This window comes from Acomys minous (genome assembly GCF_964271855.1).
Source record: "Acomys minous genome assembly, chromosome: 11".
Classification (NCBI taxonomy): domain Eukaryota; kingdom Metazoa; phylum Chordata; class Mammalia; order Rodentia; family Muridae; genus Acomys; species Acomys minous.
The window spans coordinates 39371646-39396336 of record NC_140492.1 but is presented as its reverse complement, the minus strand read 5'-3'; positions in this window follow the sequence as shown (position 1 = coordinate 39396336).

Genomic DNA, 24691 nt, shown 5'->3' with positions numbered 1-24691 from the left:
GGAGTTGAACTAAACAAACAGAGAAAAAGTAGCCCAAGACAAAACACAGGATGTCCATTCTTCTGTCTGTTCACAGGAATGGAGGCAGTTGAGAAAAATAGGCATATCGTCACCTTTCATGGTGGCTAGAATGGTGATCCCATTCAATACTGCTCTTAATATTATTTTTCTCGTTCTTCAAAATGACACCATTCAGTTTGATAATAATATATGTTATGCTATCCTTGTTTGAATGCTGCATGAGATGTAAAATATTATCTATACAATAATCAAGTATGTGTATGTCTAAATTCCTAAGATTATACACAAAATACTTCGAAAACTGAATACCATGTTGCTATTAAGAATAAGAAAGTTTAACAAGTTCTAAAAGCACAACAAAGTTAGATATAGTATTTGGACTCAAACAACATAAACTTATAAGATTAGTCATCCCATGGTTAATTACATTTCCATTATAATGGTTAACGTAATGCTGCTAATATCAAATTGATCAATTGGAAAGAAGCTTAGTTACAAACAAAAATTAGTTCTGGTGCTCTATTGCATTATATATTGGTCAAAGATAATGAAATGTGTACTATATCTCAAAATAACAGTAAAAAATTGTAAATTATGTTCAGTACCAATAAATGATAAACACTTAAAAATATACTTACCTGATCTGAGTGCTCATGACACACAAATAGGAAACATCACACAATTCTTGGAACATACATACAAGTTTTAGATTAACTAAATGGAAAACAAATGGAATGTTGATTTCTTCTAATATAGTCAGTATGCTACTGCTTTGTAGCATTTTGGCTAAGATACAATGTACAGTTCATATTCTAAAATTCAATTAATTTAATCCTAAAGAGAATTTTGATTAGACTTCCAAAGTCAGAGAATAATTTTCGTTCAGGTTTCTGAACTATATAAAATGAAATCATTTTATAGTTGAGACAATTCAGAAGTGGGAACCAAGAATCAGAGATCTTGAACCCTGTGGCTATTATCATCTGACTTAAAGGCTAAAAAAAGGGATTATTACAATTTTAATGGTGATAGAATAATGCTTCTAATGCAAATATTACTCAAATTATTATCCATGAATATATGTCATTGAAACTCAGTTGTCACCACTCTTTTAGTGCACTGTCTAGAGTAGCTTTCATGTTGTGGTGGTGTTAGTCACAAGAAACATTCTAACAGGAGAATTGGAAAGACTCACATTTCCAGATAATGATTGCTGGTGTGTATTCCAGATCCACATTATCCAGTGCTTGAATACAGATATCTATGACGATGGAAACAGTCCATATTGGCACTGATACATCTAATATGCATTATACCTGCATTATTGAAAGCCTGAAATGTGGCTAATGTGACAAGAAACTGATTTTCTACATTTAATGTAATTCAAATTGACTCAATTTTGATTCATTATTTTAAAGTGTTAATTTTGATTAAGTTTCACCTGTTTTTAGACACACTATAAAACAGATGTTCTCCAGCCAAAAACATGGTTCTATTCCAACTACACATTTCATGTTGAAAATACATTCAATTTACCCACCCTAGTAACTATCATGGCTTAACAGCACATCACAGGGTATAAAATAGGCCCTTAACACTCCTAATTGCATGGCTGAGCAGGAGCTGCAGCATACAACATGACATGTAGAAAAGGACATCATACTAAATGTTGTGAGCTCAGGAAAATTTCAAGATTCAATACTGAAGCCTTTTTTAAAAATTAAAACATCACTCTTGTATCACCATAAAGTAAATATAACTGTGAGTCAACCCCGCACAATGCAGTGGTCATCTCTGCCCACAGTGAAGAGTGATCAATCTGGAATCCTGTAGTGTAGGTAACCATCTTACAAACTCTTTCTGAAGCATTGTGAAATGTGCCTAATGTTTTGATTAATAGTATTACATTTCATAAATTATTATAAATATTAAATATGATTATGTAGAGATTTTTATAAACTCTTCCCATATAAAATGCTCACTTAGTATGGTAATGGTTTTGGCTAACATTATTTCTTACATCAAAATATGTTCAAAAAGTCATGCTACGGATATTTGTATTTCGGGAACCTACTGTAAAGGCCCTGTATAAATGATCCAACACGGAAGATCTGTCTTCATGAAACTTGCATATTGGAAGACAAAATTAAAAATACAATATGACACAAGAAAAATGCAGTAAAATTTAAAAATAACAATTTATACACCTAGATGATTTTTGACATCTTGAACTGGAATGAAATAGAAATTACATGACTACAAAATTTTCCATAAACCCCTTTCTGCCATCAATAGCTGCTAATTCAAATGTGTTGTTTATATTGGATTCTCTTCAATGTGTCATTGATTTTTGAACATAGTAGAATACACCTGTGACCCCCACACTGAAGCAGAAGGAAGCAGAGCCAGCTGGAGTTATATAACCAGACTCTGATTTATCAAATGTTATTACTGATGGTTTATGTAGTCATAAATGTAAATTGCATTTAAAAGAGATTGTTGTTGTTGTAAGACTGAAATTTTCTGCAGAATATTTACAGGTTTTGTATCTTCGAAGTCTTCTGGTGCTAAAATGTGTGTGTGTGTTAAATAAGATCTAACAGATCTAACAGATAATATATATTTTACATGTGATCTAAAATATGTTTGAATGCCACTTTAGGAGATAATAATCCCCACAAGAGACATTGGATCATCTAAAAGTCTCATTTAATGCCAGACTTTGGGAGAGAGATCCTAGGAGAGGTGAGTAATAGTCCCAGTGCCAGGCATGGTAAACCCTCACTGGAGTTGTTGCTCAAGGGACTTTGTTGATTGAAGGGATCTCCAAAATAATATGTTACTGTTGTCTTTAATCACCACATAGAATTTGAAGGTAAGAGCCTATTCATATAATGAAGATACTGCAGGTTTCAGACACAGGGTGCAGAATAATTGGTAAGGAAGTGAAATGCAAATGTCTCACTTAGTACTAGCTCTCATAATATCTGGATGTTCTATGGAGGCTGCTTGGGGAAAAAAACAATCACCAGCCTTAGCCTGCTATGACACTTATAGACCACAACAATGACCATGATGGTAAGATATCATTAAAGGTTGCATTCATATCTTAGGGAGACAAGAACATCTAATGTGGTTTAGGGAATGCTCAATGGAGGGAGTTCATGCATCATATTATACAACTGCCTCTTGCAAGTGAGAACCTAGAGTGTAGAAAACATACTAATGAACCACCTTAATAAATTAATATAATTCCTATACCTACAGATAAGTGTAGCTGTCATTTCTCATAAAACAAGTTGCTTTTCACAACAAATAGAGAACATTATAAAATTTGACAACTATTGCCATGTCTCTAGTTTTATTAATTTGGATTGTCTTTCTGTGTCTTTTAGCTAACTTAGCTAAAGTTTATCATTCTTACTGATTTTGAAAAAAATCAACTCTATGTATTGTTGACTCCTTGTAATTGTTTTTGTTTCTATTTTATTGACTTCACCCCTGAGTTTGATTATTTCTTGTCATCTATTCACTTTGGGTGTAATTTCATTTTTTTGTTCTAGAGATTTCAAGTATGTCATTGCTGCTAATATGAAATCTCTCCCAATTTTTATGTAAGTATTCAGTGCTATGAACCTGCTTTTTAGAACTGCCTCTGTTGTGTCCCATAGGTCTCGCTATATTCTGTAGACATCAGTGAAATGAAAAATCAAGATTACTTTGAGATTCTGTTTTACACCTGACACAAAGAAACAAACTTGGTATGTATTCACTTATATGTAGATGTTAGTGGTTAAATCTTTGATAAGCATCCTATGGTCCAGATAACCATAGAGGGCAGTTAGAGAGTAGGGAGCTAGGTAGGATGGAAGGAACTCCTGAGGAAGGGAAGATAGACATAGTTACAGATGGACAGATGTAGATAGACTGGAGTGGGAAGATGAAACAGATAGAAAGAAGTAAAGGGAGCAATGGAGGGAATTTAGGGAGAGATAGCTAAAACCAAGAGCCATTTCAGAGACCTAATGAAAACCTACTCCAATAGATTAGTAGCTTCCTAAAATATATACGTGTATTAAATAACTCTAAGTGGAACTACAAAATATTGAAGAAGAAAAGTTCAATTAGACATCTTTCTCCACCAACTAAAATTTCCAGCTCCAAGAATTAGTTATATCTAATTGAGTTCTTAATCAATGGGGCCGCAAAGAATCAGGATATTTCCAAGGCTACTGTTTGCTCTCCACAAAATTAAGGAAGACCCTATTGTTGAAGACAACACTTACACAACTCATTAAACATGGAGAGATCAAGCTGATAGCTAACTAGAAGTTTTATGCCAAGGACTATTTTTTCAAGGTACAGGAAAGTACCTTATGCCACATGAGGAAAAAAGTAAAGACCAACCCAGCTACAAACTCTTCTATCTATAATGGTAATGTTCCTGGAAGATATGCTTATACAATAGCAGCATAAAAGGGATTGGAGTAAACAATCACTATCAGTTTGGATTGAAGACCCATTCAATGAGATAGACTCCATCCCTGACAAGGCACAAGGCAATAAACTGACTACTAAAGCGTTCTGAAATACTCACAGATAAGTATCATTCCTAGCCATCATCAGAGAAGCATCCTCCTGCTGTAGGTGAGAAGGAATACTAAAGACCCAAAGACTCACAACTGGACAGTGTGCAGTCAGTTATAATCCTTATCATAATAAGTTCTAAATTGTCACCCAACAATAGTCTCCTTCAAGGGACAGGAAATTTTACAAAAGAGGAGGCAGAAAGATTGTAAGAGGCAGAGGGGATGGAGGAAACCAATGAAACAAGGCCTTCTATACACAGTAGGCTGACACACATGGATTTACAGAGACCGTGGCAGCATGTGTAGGGCCTGCACAAGTTTAGTTCATATGGTGGGAGTTCTGAGAGGGGAACTGAACACAAGTATCCATCCATAACCCAGAAACTATCTCCAATTGGCAGCTTTCCACAAAGGAAAAATTTAGTTTTATCCAACAGAGTCTCTCTAGGTAAATAAACATTTTATGACAAGGCCACTACCTACCCAGCAGTAAATGGCAAACATATGAGCTCAGAGGTGATGGCTCATGCCTTCAGTACCAACACTTGGGAGGCAGAGGCAGGTAGATCCCTGAATTTGAGGCTATGTTGGTCTACAGAGCAAATTTCAGAGATCCAGGCCTATACAGAGAATCTCAATCTCTCACTTTGTCTGTCTGTCTGTCTGTCTGTCCATCCGTCCATCTCTCTCTCTCTCTCTCTCTCTCTCTCTCTCTCTCTCTCTCTCTCTCTCTCTCTCTCTCTCTCTCTTTCTCTCTCTCTCTCCCTCACTGTATGTGTGTAGGGTTGAGGGACAGGGGTGTTGAACTCAGTGGTAGATTTAGAAAATTCTTGTTTCACAATTCTTTGTTTTTTTTAATCTTACACCTCTTCTGTTTATAATTATACTGTTTTCAATTTGTTTATATGTATGTGTGTTTGCATGCATGCACACCTGTGTGTGAATATTTATATTTGTGTGTCTATATGTGTTTCACAAGTCTTTACTTTGGCTCTGTTTTGGTTGTTGGTTTGCTTGCTTTCTTGCTTTGCTCTATTCTCTATCTATCATCCATCTGTCTTTCTATCTGTCTATCTATCTATCTATCTATCTATCTATCTATCTTTGTGTGTGTGTGTGTGTGTGTGTGTGTGTGTGTGTGTGTGTGTGTGTGCGCTTGCAGGCACACATGCTTACTAGCCTGTTTTATTTCTAAAGAGAGAGAAAGGAAGACTATGTAGATGAGGATTTTTTTACAGTAGTTGGGAAAAGGGAAACCATGACAAGAGTATATTACATTGAAAACTCTATTCGTAATTAAAAAATAAAAAAGTATAGCTATGAGAAAATTAAAGGTGAATATTTTTCAGTTAATAGGGAAAGAAGACAAATCACATATTGACATGACTGATATCTGTGTTAACTATGTCAATCTTTTATGACATCTGGTTTAAAGGTTTTTGTCATATGTATACATCTCTATGGGAAAATATTTATGTATATATGCATGGAAATACATATGTTATTATATTTGTATATATACATGCATAAGTGCATGTGTGTGTTTTTTCCAGGGCTAGGTATATCTTCAGGTGTCTGTGCCAATTCTTGGAATTTACCCTGTATAGGTAAGGAGAATCTACTGTGTATTTATTAAAATACAAAGTACTCCAAGAAATTACCCATCCATTCATACAGTCAATGTAGAAAAATAAATGCCCACATTCAGAAGAAATGTTGGCCTATTTTATGTAGCGTTAGTGAATATTTTTCTATTTTAAAAATTATTTTTAATTTGTACACTTTACATCCCTATTGTAGGCCCCTCCCTCATTGCCTCCTAATGCCGCCTCCCTTCCTCATGCCCTCTCCCTCCCTCTCCTAGTCCTTAGAAAGGGAGCTCTCCTCCCCTACCACCTGACCTTAGCCCATCAAGTCTCATCTGGACTGCCTGTATCTTCTTCTCTGGGGCCTGGCAAGGCCATCCCACCAGGAGGAAGTGATCAGCATGTAGGAGCCAGAGTCCATGTCAGATGAAATTTTAATAAGAAAACATTTTACTCTGGGTTATCTTCTGTCATTGGCCTTTTATATCTTTAAAATGGAAAAAAGGTGAGGGAAAGCAATTTGCAAATTAAGAAGTCAGAAGAATGAATCAAAAGGCTGTTGTTGTGTCTGTGTGTGTGTGTGTTGTTTTGTTTTTGTTTTGGATTTTACTATGTAAAATCAGTCTTATTCATTATTTATGTTTCTTCTTTAACATATGGATCAATAGCTTATGTATGGAAACAAAACAGAGGTGGATTTGTGTGTGTGTGTGTGTGTGTGTGTGTGTGTGTGTGTGTGTTGCATTATAATTTATCTCCTTAAAATGCCTTTCATTTCTCAAAATGGATCTTCAATGCTAAAACTATGCAGATTGAATTACCAAGCATAATTCATAGACTGCACCTATATGTGGCAAAATTGGCTGAAAATAAAATCTACTATGGAAGAAGTCAAAAGCCTGAGGCAAAACGAGTGTTTTCCCAGTTCACAAGGCAAGACACAACACCCGCCTTTGTTACATGACTACCTTCAAAGGCAAGCTGTAACAAAGTAAACAAATCAATGTTTAAATAATTAAATAATCTCATATAGAAACGCTGTTCTGCATGCTACCCACTTTAATTTTGTATCGTTCTAAGTAGACAAGTTATCTATATTTTTGCCTTTAGGAAAAGGTTTCCTAACTTAAGTTTCTTAAAACACTGAGTTTCTGACTAAGTAAACACAAAAAAGGATGTAGACTCCATTAATAAGAATACTCCTGTGTCTACCTTTCATTTTAAGTAGTACAATGGCAGTATTTTACATGATTTAACAAAGGTTATCATGTTGTTGATTAGTTACAGATTTCAGTCTCCATGGCAACTGTTAGAACTGACTGGTCTAAAGGTGGACTGATCAAGGTAATCAACTAGGTTAAGGCGCAATAAATGGCTCTAAATAGCATACATTAAGTTAAATTCCACAGCCACTTATTAACCTAAAAATACCAATATTAAGTGTGCTGTGCAAAGATATAATAAGAAAATAAAAGACAATGTGCTTTAATTCTACTTCCTCTCTGTGGATTTATGTTACAGTAGGAGAGCTCAGTTCATTTAGCTAGAGAATCCGATACTGTCGGAGGCTGAGGGATGAACATTCTGTTTTTATACTGTCCACAATTTTTACTGAAACATTCAGCTAATCTTTATATTCCATTTAAAAATATGTCCTAAATGTCATGGCTTTATTTTCCTTTATGGGTGCCCATTTTTATTGTGCATATAAATCACATTTCCTTAGCCCACTCATTTGTTTTTGAACACTGGGCTGGCTCCATTCCTTAGCTCCTGTGAGTAGGTTAGTGATAAACATGGGTGTGTCATGGATCTTCACGCCATGCTGACTCAGAGCCCTTCGGTATACGCCAAGGGATGGGACCGCTGGGGCGCTCAGCAGTTTCACATCTTTGGTTTTTGAAGACAGTTCCACACTGACTTCTGTACCAGCCATACTGACTTGCATCCCGGCCGAGGTGCACAGTCCCTTCCTTTATCTCACAGCCCTGTCAGCAGCGTGCAGGCCTTCCTTTACTGCAGCCTGCACGGCACGTATTCTCTATGGTAGTGTCTCTGACTGAAGCCAGGTGGAATCTTAACCCGGTTTGAATTTGTCTTTCCCTGATTGGTGAGGATTTTGAACACTTTTTTTTTTAAAAAAAGATTCTTTGGTCATTTGTTTATTGTTCATTCTTTTGAGATGTCTGTTTGATTCTTTTGCCCAATTATTGATGGGATGTTTGGAGGGGGTGATGATTAATAGATTCATCTCCATAAGTATTCTAGATACTAATCTCGATATTGCCTCACAAAAATATTTCCCATTGTAGAATCCCTCAACTTCATTTGTGAAGTAGCCTTAATATTCATTTATGTGAAACTTGATAGTTTACATACTTACGGAATTGCTTTGCTCTTTAATAACTCAGCTGTAATTCATGGCAACTGATTAAGCTTGTGCATTTACTAAATAAGGATTTTTGGTAAATTGGATTTTATATATTAGGTTTAGTATTTAAAAATAAGAGTTTGTTCTAAGTGTGTGTGTGTGTGTATATATATATATATATATATATATATATATATATATATATATATATATGTATGTATATTGTTTTAATGTAACCTTATAGATGTGAATGGCCTCCATAGCCTCATATATTTGAATGTTCAGTCCCTATTTGGTTCAACTGATTTTTTGTTGTTGTTGTTGTTGTTGTTGTTGTTTGGTTGGATTTTGTTTTGTTTTGGTTTTGTTTGTTTGTTTTTTTCTTTCAAAACTGTTTATACTGAACTACACTGACATGCAATAAGTGAAAAACATCTCAAACGTGTAACTTCCTACATTTTGACAACGTTACACAAAATTTTCAAATAACAATCATCTTCAGATGCCTCTTCCGAAGCTCTGCTGTCCTCATTTCACCTAACAGCCCTCATTGTCACGGTCTCCAGGCAACTGCTGGTCCCTTTCTGTCACTAGGAGTTACTGGGTATTCCTTCAAACTCTATGTAAATTAATATTCATGATTCACACTTTTAAAAGCCAACTTTTTTTTGCTTTTGATTAGTTTGGAATGCATTCATATTATTATTGGTATCAGTTTATTTCTTTAATTGGTAAGTGATGTATTACTGCCATTTGTTTGCTCATTCCTTTTACATATCAATGGACATTATTGTTATGAACTCACGTCCAGTTTGGAGCAATCACAAATAACGCTATGAACATTCACGCACACGTCTTTGGACATAGGTTTGCCTGTCTTCTGTGTGATTTCTGCCTGCAGAGTGAAGGCTCTTACAGCAGATGCATTTTCAGCATTCCAGGAAGCCATGAGTTATCTTCTGAAGTGGTTCCTATTTATCAGCTTGCACTTCTCCTGGAGATATGCTGCTCCATACTCATTTAAATTTCACATGGCCAATCTATTTTTTTTTAATCTTAGCAATTCTATAGGTACACAATGGTCTTTCATAATTTTAATTTGCATTTGTGAAATATTATTGAATATTGTTTTATGTGATCTGTTGTCTGTATATCTTCTACAGTAAGACATATTTATTCGAATCTTTTTTATTAAACATTTTTATCTTTTACATATACATTTATAGTATTACACATATATACAATAAACTACCTATAGCAAGAAGATCCATGACACAATCAGGAATTATATAAATGTTACATTCTTAGTATTTTGGCTATTTGTATTTGATAGCCTTGAAGAAAACATCTTTCTTATCTTGGTGTAAGTGATTTCCTTCATCTGATTGTTTGTATTTTTCTGAAATTCTTCCCCATTTTTGACCACGTCCCCTTGATGGGGAGGCTGAGTGGCACTCAGAGGAAGGATAGCAGCCTACCAAGAAGAGACTTGATACCCTAAGAGCATATACAGGGGGTGGAGGGCCCCCTCAGTCACAGACATAGGGGAAGGGAGTACGGGGAAAGCAGGAGGGAGGGAGACAAAGGAGGATACAAGAGATGGGCTAACAATTGAGATGTATTATAAATAAATTAATACAATATTTTAAAAAATAAAATTCTCAATGTAAGTCAATATCTATCATATCTCATCATTATCAACTTAGAACATCTATCTAGATCTACATCTTAACTCCTAAACAACTAAACTTAATTCTAAAACTGAACTACCTGGTCTTTAACCCTATCAGAGACTTCAGAAGGTAGTTAGATAAGAATATAGCATTTTAAAATGTTTTTTATTATTTTAAAGATTCACTGACAATTAAACAAGTTAACTCCTGGCAACACCCAGCCTACCTCAAAGAGGATGATGAGCATCAAAGAACCTCCTTATGGAAATGGCTTCAAAGGTAGCAAACCAGCCACTGGCCAACATTTCCTCATTTCAAGCACAGACAGAATTCTTCCTAAGAATGGGCAAGCTTGGATGAAGGCAGAATTGATCATCAAACTCTGCCAAGGCAGGGTAAGCAAGTCCTCAGTAGTTCCTGCCTCACAAATATGTCTGTAAGATATATTGGGCCAGAAGGCTGAAGATGATGCTCCAACATTATAGACAGTTTTGGGTGACTGTTCAGGTAACAAACTGTCTCTGACATCTTCTCATTTGGAAAGCTATTAACCTGCACTCCCGGCATACTCAAGTGGAATTATTTTGAGAACTAGAAAGCTTAGGAAGATGGTGTGTTGATGTTTCATAAGCCTCAGCCTGTCCCGCTTGCCCGCTCTCTGCTCAGTGCCTGTTGATCAGATGCGAGCTCTCAGCTGCTGCTCCAGTGCCATCTGCCTGCCTCCTGCCCTGCTCTTTGCCAGGATGATCATTAGTTAACTCACTCCCTGAACCTGTAAGCAAGCCTCCAATTAAATGCTTTCTTTCTTTTTTTTTTTTTTTATAAGTTGTCTGGTCATAGGGCATCTTCATAACAATAGAAAAGTAACTAAGACATTGGTGATTTGGTTACAATTTAAAATAATATTTTCACATGTTCATTGAAAAGATATTTGCCATTGCAATAGATCCTTGCTGGTTTATATTTGTTGGTAAAATAGACCAAGTAGTACACATTTGGTTTGGTATTAATATAAACTAAAAGGTGAATATTTCAATAAATTTCATTATTGAAACCATTTAGAATAACCAGTGACTTTAGACCTTCCCTTTTCTCAAAACAATAAAAAGGATACAAGCTTTAAGATGAATCCTTTCTAAGATGAAACAATGTGTTCTCTTGCCTTGAGATTTATGACCTTAAATTCTCAAATTTTCCATGAATATGCAACCCTATATGAAGTGTAGATACATCTACTGAGGTGAAGATACAAGATATATTGTCTGTTTCCTTCCATTTTGTCAGAAGGACACTGGAATTATTTACACTGTACTGCCAATGCAGGAGATACAGAGTAGTCACTAAGGCCAGCTGTGCTTGCTTTCTTCATGGATACATCCTTCTTTGACATTTTCATGCCACAATGTGGAACTCTGTGTATCATCTAATAGGGGCATCAATGATACTGACAAGTGACTAAATGACAAGAAAGTAGCAGGAGTAATTGAACCACTGATATAAACTCCATACTTTGTTCATTAACACATTGATTTGTGAGGGGGACAGAAATTAATTTAGCTAGTATATTGGTCAATTCAAATAACATATTTCAAAATAAATATTTCTTGGCTAGTGTATATGCTAAAAAACACAAAATTTCATAAAAACTTTTATTCTTATTCAAATATCCTAAAATGATATTATGAAATGTTTTTACATGATGGCTATTTTAATATCTATTAAAACTATACTTTTCTAAGACATTTGCAAAATACTGTCTTTAAAAGCAAAACCCTCCAAAAAATCTTAAGGTTACTGTTTTCCAAAGACACATGAAATAATGTATTAATTTTTAGGAAAAAATGGTTAAAACAAGGCCTGAATTTGTATATTGACACTGAACAGGATTGGATAGGATTATGACCCTGATGCTAAAATATAGTTGCTGAGTGTAAATATGCAGTTTATCAATATTCTAATATTAGAGTACTAATATAGTCTCTGGCATGGATGGAGACCTAATATTCCAGTAGTGCTGGGTCAGTTGCCTGGTGTTCTCGCTGGTTTTGTGTTTCAACTTGACACAATCCAGAGTCATCAGAGAGGAAGAAGCCTCCATTGAGGAAATACCTCTAAGAGCTCCAGCTGTAAGGCATTTTTCAAATTAAGTGATCAGTGGGGGAGGGCCTAGATCACTGTGAATGAAGCCATTCCTAGGCTGGTGCTCTTGGCTTCTATAAGACGGCAGGCTGAGCAACCTATGTGAAGCAAGCCAGTAGGCAACACTCCTCCATGGCTTCAGCTCCTGCTTCCAGAATGCAGCCCTGAGTTCCTGTCTTGATTTACTTCAGTGAAGAACATCAGTGCAGAACTGTAAGCTCAATAAACCCTTTCCTCCTCTTTGGTTATGGTATTTCGTCGCAGCAATGAAAAACCAATAGGAACAAATGTGGGGTCACCTTAGGCCATGCTAAGGAGATAGAACGTTTTTGTTTGTTTGTTTGTTTTTTGTTTTTTTGTTTTTAACTGAGATACTCCACTTTATCTTCCCTAAACTCTTATCTTTAGTTCACTGGGTTATGGAGCGACATCCCTGTACTTTCATGCTGCATGGATTTTTCTGAATTTCCTGTGTTTTATAAGAAAGCAAAATGAGAAAGTCAGAAAATCAGCTTCCTCTGTGATCCTTTCTTCAGCTCCAATATTCAGGTTCCTGTTTGAGCTCAGGCTCTGGCTTCACAAGAGGATGGATTTTAATATCTAAGATGTAATAAACCCTTTGCTCCATGCTTTGGTTTTGATTAGTGCTTTACTCTAGTAACAGAAAGTAAAACAGAAGAGTTACTTACTTAAATATTACTTCATGCAGAATTAACTGTATCCTTTAGAAGTCATTTGTCCAATTTGCTTTTATTTCTTTTTCATAAAGAAAGTCATCATTTTCATATAAGGCACTTGGAAATGTGTCAAGACTTTTCTACATTCACTTTAGATTCTGAGCAAAGGAAACCTACTTCTAATACAATTTATTTAGAACAAAGGTATGAGAGTATACTGTATAGTTGTGGAGGGAGAAACAGATTGATAGACCCACCATGTATTGTCATCTTAGGAAAACTAAATACAAAAGGAAATATTATAAGTAAAGGGAAGAGACATAGTTTCACAGTTTATTAACAGAATGGATTGAAGTCATTGTTGGGAAAAATTTAAACCTACTACAAAAGTTTAGATATGCGCTTCTTAAACTTGCTTATAAATTTTCAGAGTTTAACATAGAATGCTATCTTGTTACATTTACTTTGGTGGATGAAATATGATATGGAGTTATAACCATTTCTACATGTTGTCCTCTTTGAGAGCATTAAAAAATGCTGACACGTTGATGAATGACGATTTTGAATACTTCCAATCTTATACTGCACACTACTATGTTTTAATATAAATATTCTTGCTGCAAAAAATGTATCTATTACTGGAGCGGCTTATAATTTTTAATGCTTATTTCTTAATGGTGAACAAGCTTTGACAGAGACTATTACAATTTCCGGGACTAAGAACCTACTAGGAGAAATAGTGAAGGAAGCAATTTGTAACCTGGAAATCAGCTGACACTTGATGTGCCCAGGACCACAAAGGGTAATCACACCAGAAATGGGTCAATTGGCTGAGGAAAGCTTCCTGCAGGGGATAGATGGTGTTGGAAACCAGGGAAAGTCAGCATTGCGCTTATCTGAGGAACAGCACCAGCATAGCACCCAAACTCATCAGGATGCTTGTGGTTCTGTGTGTGTGTGCGTGCGTGTGTGTGTGTGTGTGTGTGTGTGTGTGTGTGTGTGTGTGTGTCTCACTAAAGAGTACACAGAGGGAGGAGGTCAACAAAAGTGAGCTTTGACAAATTAAAGGATAAGATTTAAGTAGTGACCCCTAACAAAATAATATTCTTAAAGTACGCATCTGGTGGCAGTTTAAGATACTGAGAATTTGGTGATGATAAATAAAAATAAAAGCATGTGAAGTTGTAAAAGTCTAAATAAGAAATAACTAGTTATACATGAGAAGAATCTCGTAGGAAATGTTGTGAATGGAAGCTTATTTGATAGTTTTATGCAAATAGTACCCAAAAATATGTTCCCAGTAATTTTAAGCATCTGCTTTTTTCACTTGATAAGTTGTACATTAGTAACTATCAGAGAATACAAATTTTAAAAGATATTTCTTTTAAAAGTTTTTTCATGTCCTAACTGTTTGTATTAGTCAGGGTTCACTAAAGGAACAGAACTGTCAGAAAGAAATAATGTGTGTGTGTGTGCACATGTGTGCATGAGTCTATGTGTGTGTTTTGTGTATGCACAAATGTATGTATGTCTATATGTGTGTATATATTTATGTATATATTTGTGTATGTACACATGTTTATGTATATATGTCTTATCTACATGTATGTATGTATGTACATGTGTGTACATATATGTATAATGCATATATGTGTATATGTATATATCTGTTTCTGTGTGTATGTGTATGTGTGTTGTGTATGCTTATGCATACATGTGTATATTATGTATATATGTATATATGCATGTATGTGTATTTGTTTATGTATTACATATATGTGTATATATGTGGGTGTGGTATATATAAATGTATTATGTATATACATATTTGCATAGTATATATATATATGACTATGTATATGTGTGTATGTATATGTGTATGTGTGTATGTATATACATATGAATGTGTGTTGTATATATATGTATGTGCATATATATGTATGTACATATATATATGTACATATATGCATATGTGTGTGGTGTATAGTATATATGTGTGTGTGTATATATATATATTCTGAATGCATGTGCTTATGCATATATGTATGTGTGCATTTACAGTATTTATTAACATAGCATATAGGCTGTCATCCTCAAGTGCTTGGGTTTTAGTTCATTCCACTTAAAGTCAGTTGACAACCAAGGTGGTTGCCAGATTTTAAAATGTTTGTTGTTGTTTGCTTATTTAATTGTTTGTGGGACACGGCTTTCCTGTGAAGCCTTGGCTATCCTGGACTCACATTGTAGACCAGGTTGGCTTCAAACTGACAGAGATCCACCTGCCTCTGCTTCCTTGAGTGCTGGAATTACAGGCATGCTCCACTGAGCTCTGGCTTATAATGTGTTTAAAGTAATAAATATATATTGAAAGAAAAAAAATTCAGTAAATTAAAATACGTGTTTTGTTATTCAAATTAAAACAAAAACTATTTCAAGTATTTTATCATATTTTTCTCTAGACAAAAATGAGACAAAAATTGATGTGACTTCCTAAATCTTTTCAATAAATTTTCAGTGGAATTAATAAATTTATAAACTTATTAATAAGTATAAACATTCATTCCTATAAAAGTATTTTGTTCATGGAAAAACAAACACTATCAGTTGGTACAAGCACTATACATAAAGCAATTAGAAGGCTAGGTCTGACCTGTCAAATAAAACATTTCTCTTAAACTACATTCTTTAATTCCAATATTATGACCTGTTTCTTCACAGTATTCAGATGTATCGATACAAATGCTATATAGAAACATGGTAAAGATATAGGGCAAAATCTCAGACAAATACCTGCTTTCCTGCTGTAGTGAAATGCTGTCCTTGTATTTACTAAGCTTGACTTTCTATTTGGCTACTGCAATTTTAAATAGCAAATGTAATTTTGTAAAGTATAGAAACTATGTTAAGCTTTCTTTTAAAGAATGCATTGCTTATTTTGGCAGACACATGTGGACGCATGAATCACAGTGTGGGAGAGGTCTCCTGTTCCTGATTTAAGAGACCAGGTTTATGATCTGAAAATCTCCAAGCCCTACAGCAATGATTCTAATAAAAACCTGGATCCCTAAGGTAGAAGATTGCATACACTTCTATTTGATGGTTGTCGTTACAGCTATAACAAAAGGGTCACCCCAAGGTATCAATAAATGTTTGCACTAAGCTATATATACAGCATCTGAAAGAAATTAACAACCACCTTATGATGCTTTGTAGAGACACAAGATGATTTATAATATGAGGAGACAGTTACGTTAATCTTCTAATACAGAGATCAGGAGATAAATTTGTGAAAGTACTGAAAAAGTGAGTATCACACATTTTTCAATTAATATAGTTATTGTACAGCCCTAAGGTTAATGTAAGGAAGAAATTTAAAGTTTTCCAGGTTTACTGAGGTCCCATAAACTGTTGAATAAATTTAGTCAAGTTACATTGCTTGAGCCTCATATCCCTCATCTGTAAATAATAATAATTATAACAACAACAACAACAACAACAATAATAATAATAATAATACAAGTTTCATGAGGATGAACTGTTACTGTTTCTTAAAGCTCTCAATAGAACCATGTCCCTGGCAGCTGCTGACAATAATAGTAGTGATTGCAATTATCTACTGCTTAATATTTTCTGACCTGACCAGGCATAGTTTATTTACTGAAACAGGTGAGTACAATATCTTAAAGAAGTTCCAGTTTCAGTACTGAATTCACCCATTGAGGTACAGCAGGGACTAAAGTGAGGGGCCCTGGGAACAAACTAGAGCTCAAGGAAGGAGTCCTCCTGAAGTCCCTGCTGCTGAGGCTTCCTTGATACTAAGATTTAATTAATTCACAAATCAATAAACGAAGCACTGGTTCCTTAGAAGCCAGCAGATCCTTTATGTTTCAGTAGGTACTACAGTGCAAAATCACACGGCATCCCCCCAGTACGGCAAGCGCAGCATACTTGGTTTATTCTTTTCATTTGAACCTCAATGAAATCGTTTTGTGGAATTTGGGAACAGCACTGCAATATACATATAAAATTAAAATCAAACTCATTTTGGTTAAAATTTTAGGCAGCATGAGACCTGAAATGTATCAAGAGATCAACAAATGCCTATCCCTTTTTTCATATATTTAATTCACACAAATATTTACATTGAAAAAAAATAATGAAACTTCCTCTCTCTCTTTCTCTCTCTCTCTCTCTCTCTCTCTCTCTCTCTCTCTCTCTCTCTCTCTCTCTCTCTCTCTCTCTCTCTCTCTCTGTGTGTGTGTGTGTGTGTGTGTGTGTGTGTGTGTGTGTGTGTGTGTGTGTGTGTGTGTGATGTGATAAGCCCTTTATAATCAGAGATACAAACTTCCTGGAAATTTGAAGAAATTAAGAACGTTATCTCAGCATAGAGACTTCAGCTTCTAGCTTGCAAGAGTAAAGTTACAGTCCCCTTAGGTACTCATTTCATTTCCACAGCCAGCTTGGATTCCTACGTTTTCTCATTATAGCAGCTTGCAGAATATTTCAACTCAATTATTCCTTTGTTTCATCGCACTAATACCATTTTAAAAATCTTCAAAGCTGCTTAAATACAGCATTCACTCCTAGGGTTGTGCACAAGTGAGATTACCCTTGAAAAGAATCTGCTACACACAGCAGAGGGCCAAAACCCCGCCAAAAACAGCTACGAAAATCTGTCAAGCACAGGCCAAAGCCACAGTTTCTTCTGGCAGTGCCCAATACGGAACTTGACATCATAGAGCTACTAGAACCGGAAGATTTCTGTCAGGGCTCTAACAGCACAAGTCTTGACAGCCATCAACTGCCAGGAGCTCTGCATTAGCTACCTGGTCAATCAGTCCTAAGAGATGCTGTCTGTAGCTCTCTGCGTCAGTGCTCTGCTTTTCTTTCATTGCAAGGCCATCTGAATCTCATCACAGTTTAAAGACTTCTCTCTCTCTCTTTCCTAGAGCCAGCTTTTCTACTGATCCTTTACAAGTATTTACGTCCTTATATCACTAAAGTGTCTAATCCCAATTTAGTATATTATTCTAGAAGTCATATCAGAGCTGAATTTACTAACCCTAGTCTCAATAACATATCTCAGAGTGAATCTTAATTTTGAGTTAAATCCTAATATATATCCTTAGTCAATTCAGCATCCTCCTCCCTTAGAGAAATTACCCATTATTTCCCTCATTGAATTAAGAAAATCTCTCTCCCCAGCCCTCACTTTCAAGTGTTCTCTCTATAAATATTTCGATGAAGAACAGAAGTATTCTGTTCAGAGTCAATCAACACCATGGTGATAGTTTATTTTGACAGCTCACTCTGATTAAGAAAAGTTTGGGGGAATTGTAAGCAAAATCCTTAGTCTGTATGATTACTCATCACCAGAGGACTCTCCCTCAATGGGCAGGTTGATCTGTTGATGGACACATAAATTGCTGACACTTTGAAGATGATGAATGGTTGGAAGTAAAACCTGGTTGGAGGAATTAGTATAGTAATCATAGGTTAAGAATCTGAAACCATGAGCTAAATAAATCCTTCTTCCTTCAGTTTGCATCTGTCAGAGTTTTAAGACCAGAATGGCATGATATATACCACAGCAAGTTTTTTCTATTTTTTCAAATTTAATTTTATTAATTTATTCAGATTACAACTCAATTGTTATCCCATCACTTGTATCCTCCAGTGCCTCCCTCCCTCCTGCTTTCACCCTATTCCCCTTGCTAGTTCTATGATGGAGGGGGACTTCCTCCCCTACTTTATGGTCATAGGCTATCAAGTCTTATCTTGGTAGCCTATTTATTCATCAGGCCTCCCCACCAAGGGGAGATGGTCAAATATGGAGCACCAGAGATCATGTTAGAGTCAGTCCCTGCTCTCCACATAACTCTGGAGAATGCCCTGACTATTGGGTAGATCAGAGTAAGAGTTCAATGTTTACTACTTGTATTGTCCTTAGTGCAATAGTTTGAGCAGAGGCCCCTGGGCCCTGATCCACCCAAAACGATGTTCTTCTTGTAGGTTTCTAGGGCCCTCTGAGTCGTTCTATTTCCACATCTCCTATATTTCTCTTATCTAGAGTCTCAGTAGGATGTCCTCTCCTCACATCTGTCCCAATCTCCTGATAAGTGAAAAAATATGGAACGCTTCACGAATTTGCATGTCGTCCTTGCACAGGAACCATGCTAATCTTCTCTGTATCATTCCAGTTTTAGTACATGTGCTGCTGAAACTAGCACTACAACTACACTTACAAAACCATCTATTCTTTCCTTATTTGCAAGGCCCTTTCTCATAATGTTACTGTACACCAACATTTGTACTAAGGGCCAATTTGTCAAGACGCACATTGGATCATATGCTATCATATATTCCCTTTTACTTCGCTCTTTGAAACTATATTTTTATAATCAAATATATTGCCCTGGTATCTAACATAAGCTCTTTTTTTTTAACATAAATACTTCTTCAATTTCCATCTGTACTGAGTCTAAGGTTCCATTTTTTCCATTCTCCTCAGATCATATGGACTTATATACTTTAAAAGCCACTGTCTTGTTTTGCCAAAATCAGAAAGGATGTTTATCTTTACAATGGTAATCAGTTCAGAAATTTCAATAAATTCACACAATCTGTAATATCTGACAATGTCGGTCACTTATTTGTAGAAACTCTCTCTTCATATTGACTCTTCACAGCATTGTCCTTGGTCCTTATTTTCCAGTGAGTTTTTCTTTAATCCTCTTCTACAAGTTTCCATTCTTTTTCCATACTTGAAATTATTTGGAATTCCCACGGATTTGCCCTTATATCATTATTATATTCTAATGAATTATTTTGAAATGCAACCCCTTCTCAAAGCTTTAAATATTTTCTTCAATTTCATAACCACCTAATTTATTCTCTAGCAGTGAAGTAACCCTCCTTGGAGAACCTACTCAACATCTCCAAGTATATGCACCATACTCAACATAGACAAGCATTTATTATTTTGTTTCTCCATTTAAAAATTAATTAATTAACATCAGCCTCTTTGCCATGAAAATTGAACTGAAGTAGCATTAAAATCTGCTGTCAACTTCTAAAACCTATAACGATATGCACACTTAGCTTTTCTTACTTAAGATCTCATTTAGAGAATAATTATAAAATTTCAATAAGTATTTTTATTATGCAAGAATGAGGAGGCTTTGCAAAGCAGGAGTTTCTTCTTAGTCATTACTATACCTGCATTTCTTCAAATAACACCTGTCATGTAATAGTCTCTTGATAAATTTTGTTATATTAATGGCAAACATCTATCACAAAAAATAAGGACTAAGTGGCTACACCAATTTTACACCACTATGTTTCTATCCAATTGTTGACAATTACACTCTAAAGATAATGTGGATGAATAAGTTATTCAGGATAAACAGCTCTTATTTATATTTTTCAATGTCATTTTGATTCTAACTTTTGACCCAACTTGCTAAGTGTAGAATACTTTCTGTCAATTTCTCATAGCAACTTTGAAAAAATGTTCTTTCTAAGTGCAATAGACTGCTATTTTATACTAGAAGTCAAGAGAGCAACAGTCTCTTTTTTATATATAAACTGCACTCAAGGAGTATTCACACTGATTAAATTAAATGTGCAAATGGAAAAAGTGTTGAAATGAAATTTAATGAGAATGATGTAATACATTAGAATTAAGTAACTAATGTGCTAAAAATTAATTGCTCTGTTGTCTAAGAAAGACTTATCCTCCTGTTTTGAAATGCTACAAAGAAATGCAATTTCAAAGAAAATTACAGTTTTTAATACTATGATATTTAAGTAAATACATATTTTTATAATTTTGGTATCTTTTTTACATAATGAAGTCCACTTAACCTTGTATATTACTTCTGAGCAATAAATTTAGAAAAAGGAAACATTAAATCTGTAACATGATAATTATATTCCAGTGGCCCCATATTTACAAGTGTTGTTATTTACAATATGGCAGGTAAAACTAAACTATCTAGTCTTCAACCCCAACAGCGATTTGAGAAGGAATAAAATTAACTACCTGAGTAAACAGGAAGTGCAGGTTAGCAGCTTCCAGAGTGAAAAAAAAATGACAGCGACAGTTTTCTGCACAGTCAAATTATTTAAAAATATATATCTTCAAAACTTCTGCTGTTTCTAGTCAACAGTTAAGGTCGTAATGAAAGCAAGCACCCTAAGATTTAAGAAAGATTATTCCCCCATAGGAAATGTGGAGCTCAGGGTTATCTAACGCAGGACAGGCAAGAAAATAATTGTGTGCCTTTTCCTGGGAAGCTGTGAGCAAACATTCCTTCTCTTCAGTTATGGCACTGACAGTAAACTGAGGACTCTACCGAGGATGAGTTTCAGGTGCCAATGACTTTATTGGGGAGGCTTACAGAAACATGAGTGAAAAGTTACTTACAGTAGCATCCGTTGATCTCTGGCAACTGCAGCCAAAGATCCACCCATAGATGGGTGATGACTCACAAACCTGCATGTCTGGCATCCCTTGCCCTATATTCAGAAAGCTCTACCAAAGGGCTTCCTCTCTCATAGTAACTTTCCCGACTCCTTTAACCAACGTGTCTGTGTTCTTCAGCAGTAGTGATGTGCTATCTAGTTCTATCATGCAACTAACAGCAGTATTAAAAGCCTTTAGACTACGTGGGTCCTCAGGGACCTGCCTAGATAACAACTTGTAGAAAGATAACATAGTCCTTCCACTGGGATTTTTGTTTAGCCATCTCATGGCTCCTGAAAGTGCTGCTTTCTACCTACATGGTGTCACTTCTCAACACAAACTCTTGGGCTGCTGTTTTCATTGTTCCTCAAGATGTGTTTCCAATCTGTATGATAATCAGGAGTTAGCATTACATATTTAAACTTTTAACAGAGTGTTGGAAGGTACTCTAGAGGTCCACAGATCTTGGCCTATCCACTGATTGTGCTTTTATATGTACTGTTCAAATTTAATCATCACTTTATTTCCCTTCCTCTGCCTTCCTATCAATTCATTCAATAGCTAATTTATAAGTATGTTACTGAATTTTAAACATCTATAGATATTCTAGCTTTAATACTATTGATTTTTAGGTTTACTGCACATTAATAGCAAAACAATTTTACTCCTTAGCAGTTGACGTGTATGCCCTTGTAAATAATCTACTTTGATGGTTTGTTAAAGTAACTTTGCATTTGCTATTACTAATATATATTATATATTAATATCAGGTTTTTATTTAGAATGGTTTATTTTTATTGGTCTCCAACTCACTTTATTTGTTGAAAATTGTTTCTTATTCTAGGCAGTCTCATTGTATAAAAGTAATGTTACTTTTAAAAATATTCAAGGCATACACCTATTAAAGATCACGAGGGAAAAACCTTTCTAAATTATAGGGACTCACTGGTAAATTCTACCAACATCATGATGCCACAACTAAAATTATATACAACTTGTCTGAGGAAATATAAACACACAAAACATTTCAGAACTCATCCTTTGCTTCCACCAAGCATCACCCTAAGATGTGAATCTGACAAAAACAGACATAGCATAAAAGGAAAACAAGACAGCCATATCTTTCATGAATACAGATGTAAAACTCTCCAACACAACTGAACCCAACAATCAATAAAGAGAATTATTCCCCAATAACAAGTGGAATTTGTCCTATACAGGCAAGGCAGGCTCTCCATTCAGGGGTGGTGAGTAGAACCCATCATGTCAACAGGAACAGGCTAAAGAAAAAAGTATCATGTGATTTTCCTAGATGCAGAAAACACATTTAACAGAATCCAACACAAATTTATGACAAAAGCAAATGAGTAATAAGGGAATGCTCTCTCAGCCCAACAAAGAAAAATATAATGAATTAACTGTTAACATCATGAAATAGCAAAATAGAGACCTTCTTGCTCCGGTCAGGACTACAGTGAATATGCTGTTATTTTCTCATAGTGTTTTAGTTCTGTATTAATTTGCATGTTACATAGTTGAGGTTAGGCTATTAATGGAATGCATATAGAATATTCGTATACATTGGCACTTGCTTTCTTGAGTTCACTTTATTTGAAATCATTTCTTTTTTTCAAGACAAGTTCTCACTAGTCAAGGCTAGCTTCAAACTTGCTGTGTAGTGGAGGATGCCTTTGAACTGAGCCTCACGCCTCTACTCCCAGAGTGATGGCACTCACCATCACACATGGATTATGCGGTACTTGGAATCAAATCCAGTGTCTCCTGAATACTAGCCAGCCAATCTCCAGCACTAGGAAGTCCTGCAGATTCAGGTGTTGGATGCTGAAACTATAAAACAAAATGTAGTATATTACCTGTTTGCAATCTGTATGGGCTTCTGTCCTGATTTACTTCTTTGTAAAATGACATATTTCACAACTTAAAATATTTCACAAATAACATTTCAATTTGGGCGTTCAGTGTGTTTGTGATATAATTGTCAAAGGCAGCAATGGAACAGGGTTTGTCTTTCTACTATTGTGGTGGTTAGCAACAAGTTATAAAAGACATGAGTATGTCTAAAGACAGACCACCTTCCAAAACGGAATTACTATTAAGACAAGTGAGAGGAAATTTGGGAGGAAGCAACAGAGAGTCTATCTAGTGATCTCTAACGTGTAGGCATCATTTACAATGATTTTATATTTAAAATCAGAGTCTTAGTGATTGTTTTAACTTTAACTTCCCTTACTCGTTTTAAAGTTACTTGGTAATCTAATCGCTCTGAATTAAATCCGTTTCTGTAATATTCACAGAGGGTGTGTTGACAACTAGAAATGTTGTAGGAAAGAGACTTTCACATATAAAAACTGGATATTGCTTTATCAAACTTGGTTGGCCTTGAAAGCTGCCAAGCAGAACACAATCAATGGGCAATAGGTGGGCATTTGAACACAGAAAAGTACTGACATAAATTATTATCCTGAGACTCCCTGGAATAAAGTGCTCATCCACGGCAACCTTTGGCAGGCAAGCTGGCTGCTCTGACAGACTGTCATGATGGCACTGAGTGACACAGGTAACATGAAGCTGGCTGACTCTCCTGATGGCACTGCAGATCTTTTAAGAAAAACAATGTAATGTTAAGTTCAAGGTTTTTGATACTGTTGCAGTTAATGATGGAGAATAAAAAGTAGCCCATTCACATCCTGAAATTATTTTATGTTTCTCGCAGATTTGGTTGTTGAGTGCCAAAACTACAAAAGCAGAAACAAATATGTTACCTACAGGTAGATAACTCATAACATAAAATGATTTAACATTCTTGCAAGATCCCAAAGAATTTAGGAGACAGACTAGGACCCTAAAAAGGGAATGGGGACATTTGGGTGGACTCTCATCAGTCTTAGGAATTTGACAGACAACACGCAAAATCTTTTTTAGGAGAAAGGAAAAATAAAAGCTCCTACTTCCCTCTGGTGACAAAACCCTCTCTTACTTTAGCAATGTTGAGTGACTTCACCAGAAGCAGCCACCTTGCAAAGGAAGAGCAACTGTCATCCCCCCTTTGTCATTCCGTTGACTCCAGGCTCTAATGTGGATTAACAGCACTGCATCTCCAAGGTAGTAAGTGCACATTTAACTTTATACAGTAATAACAGTATTTTT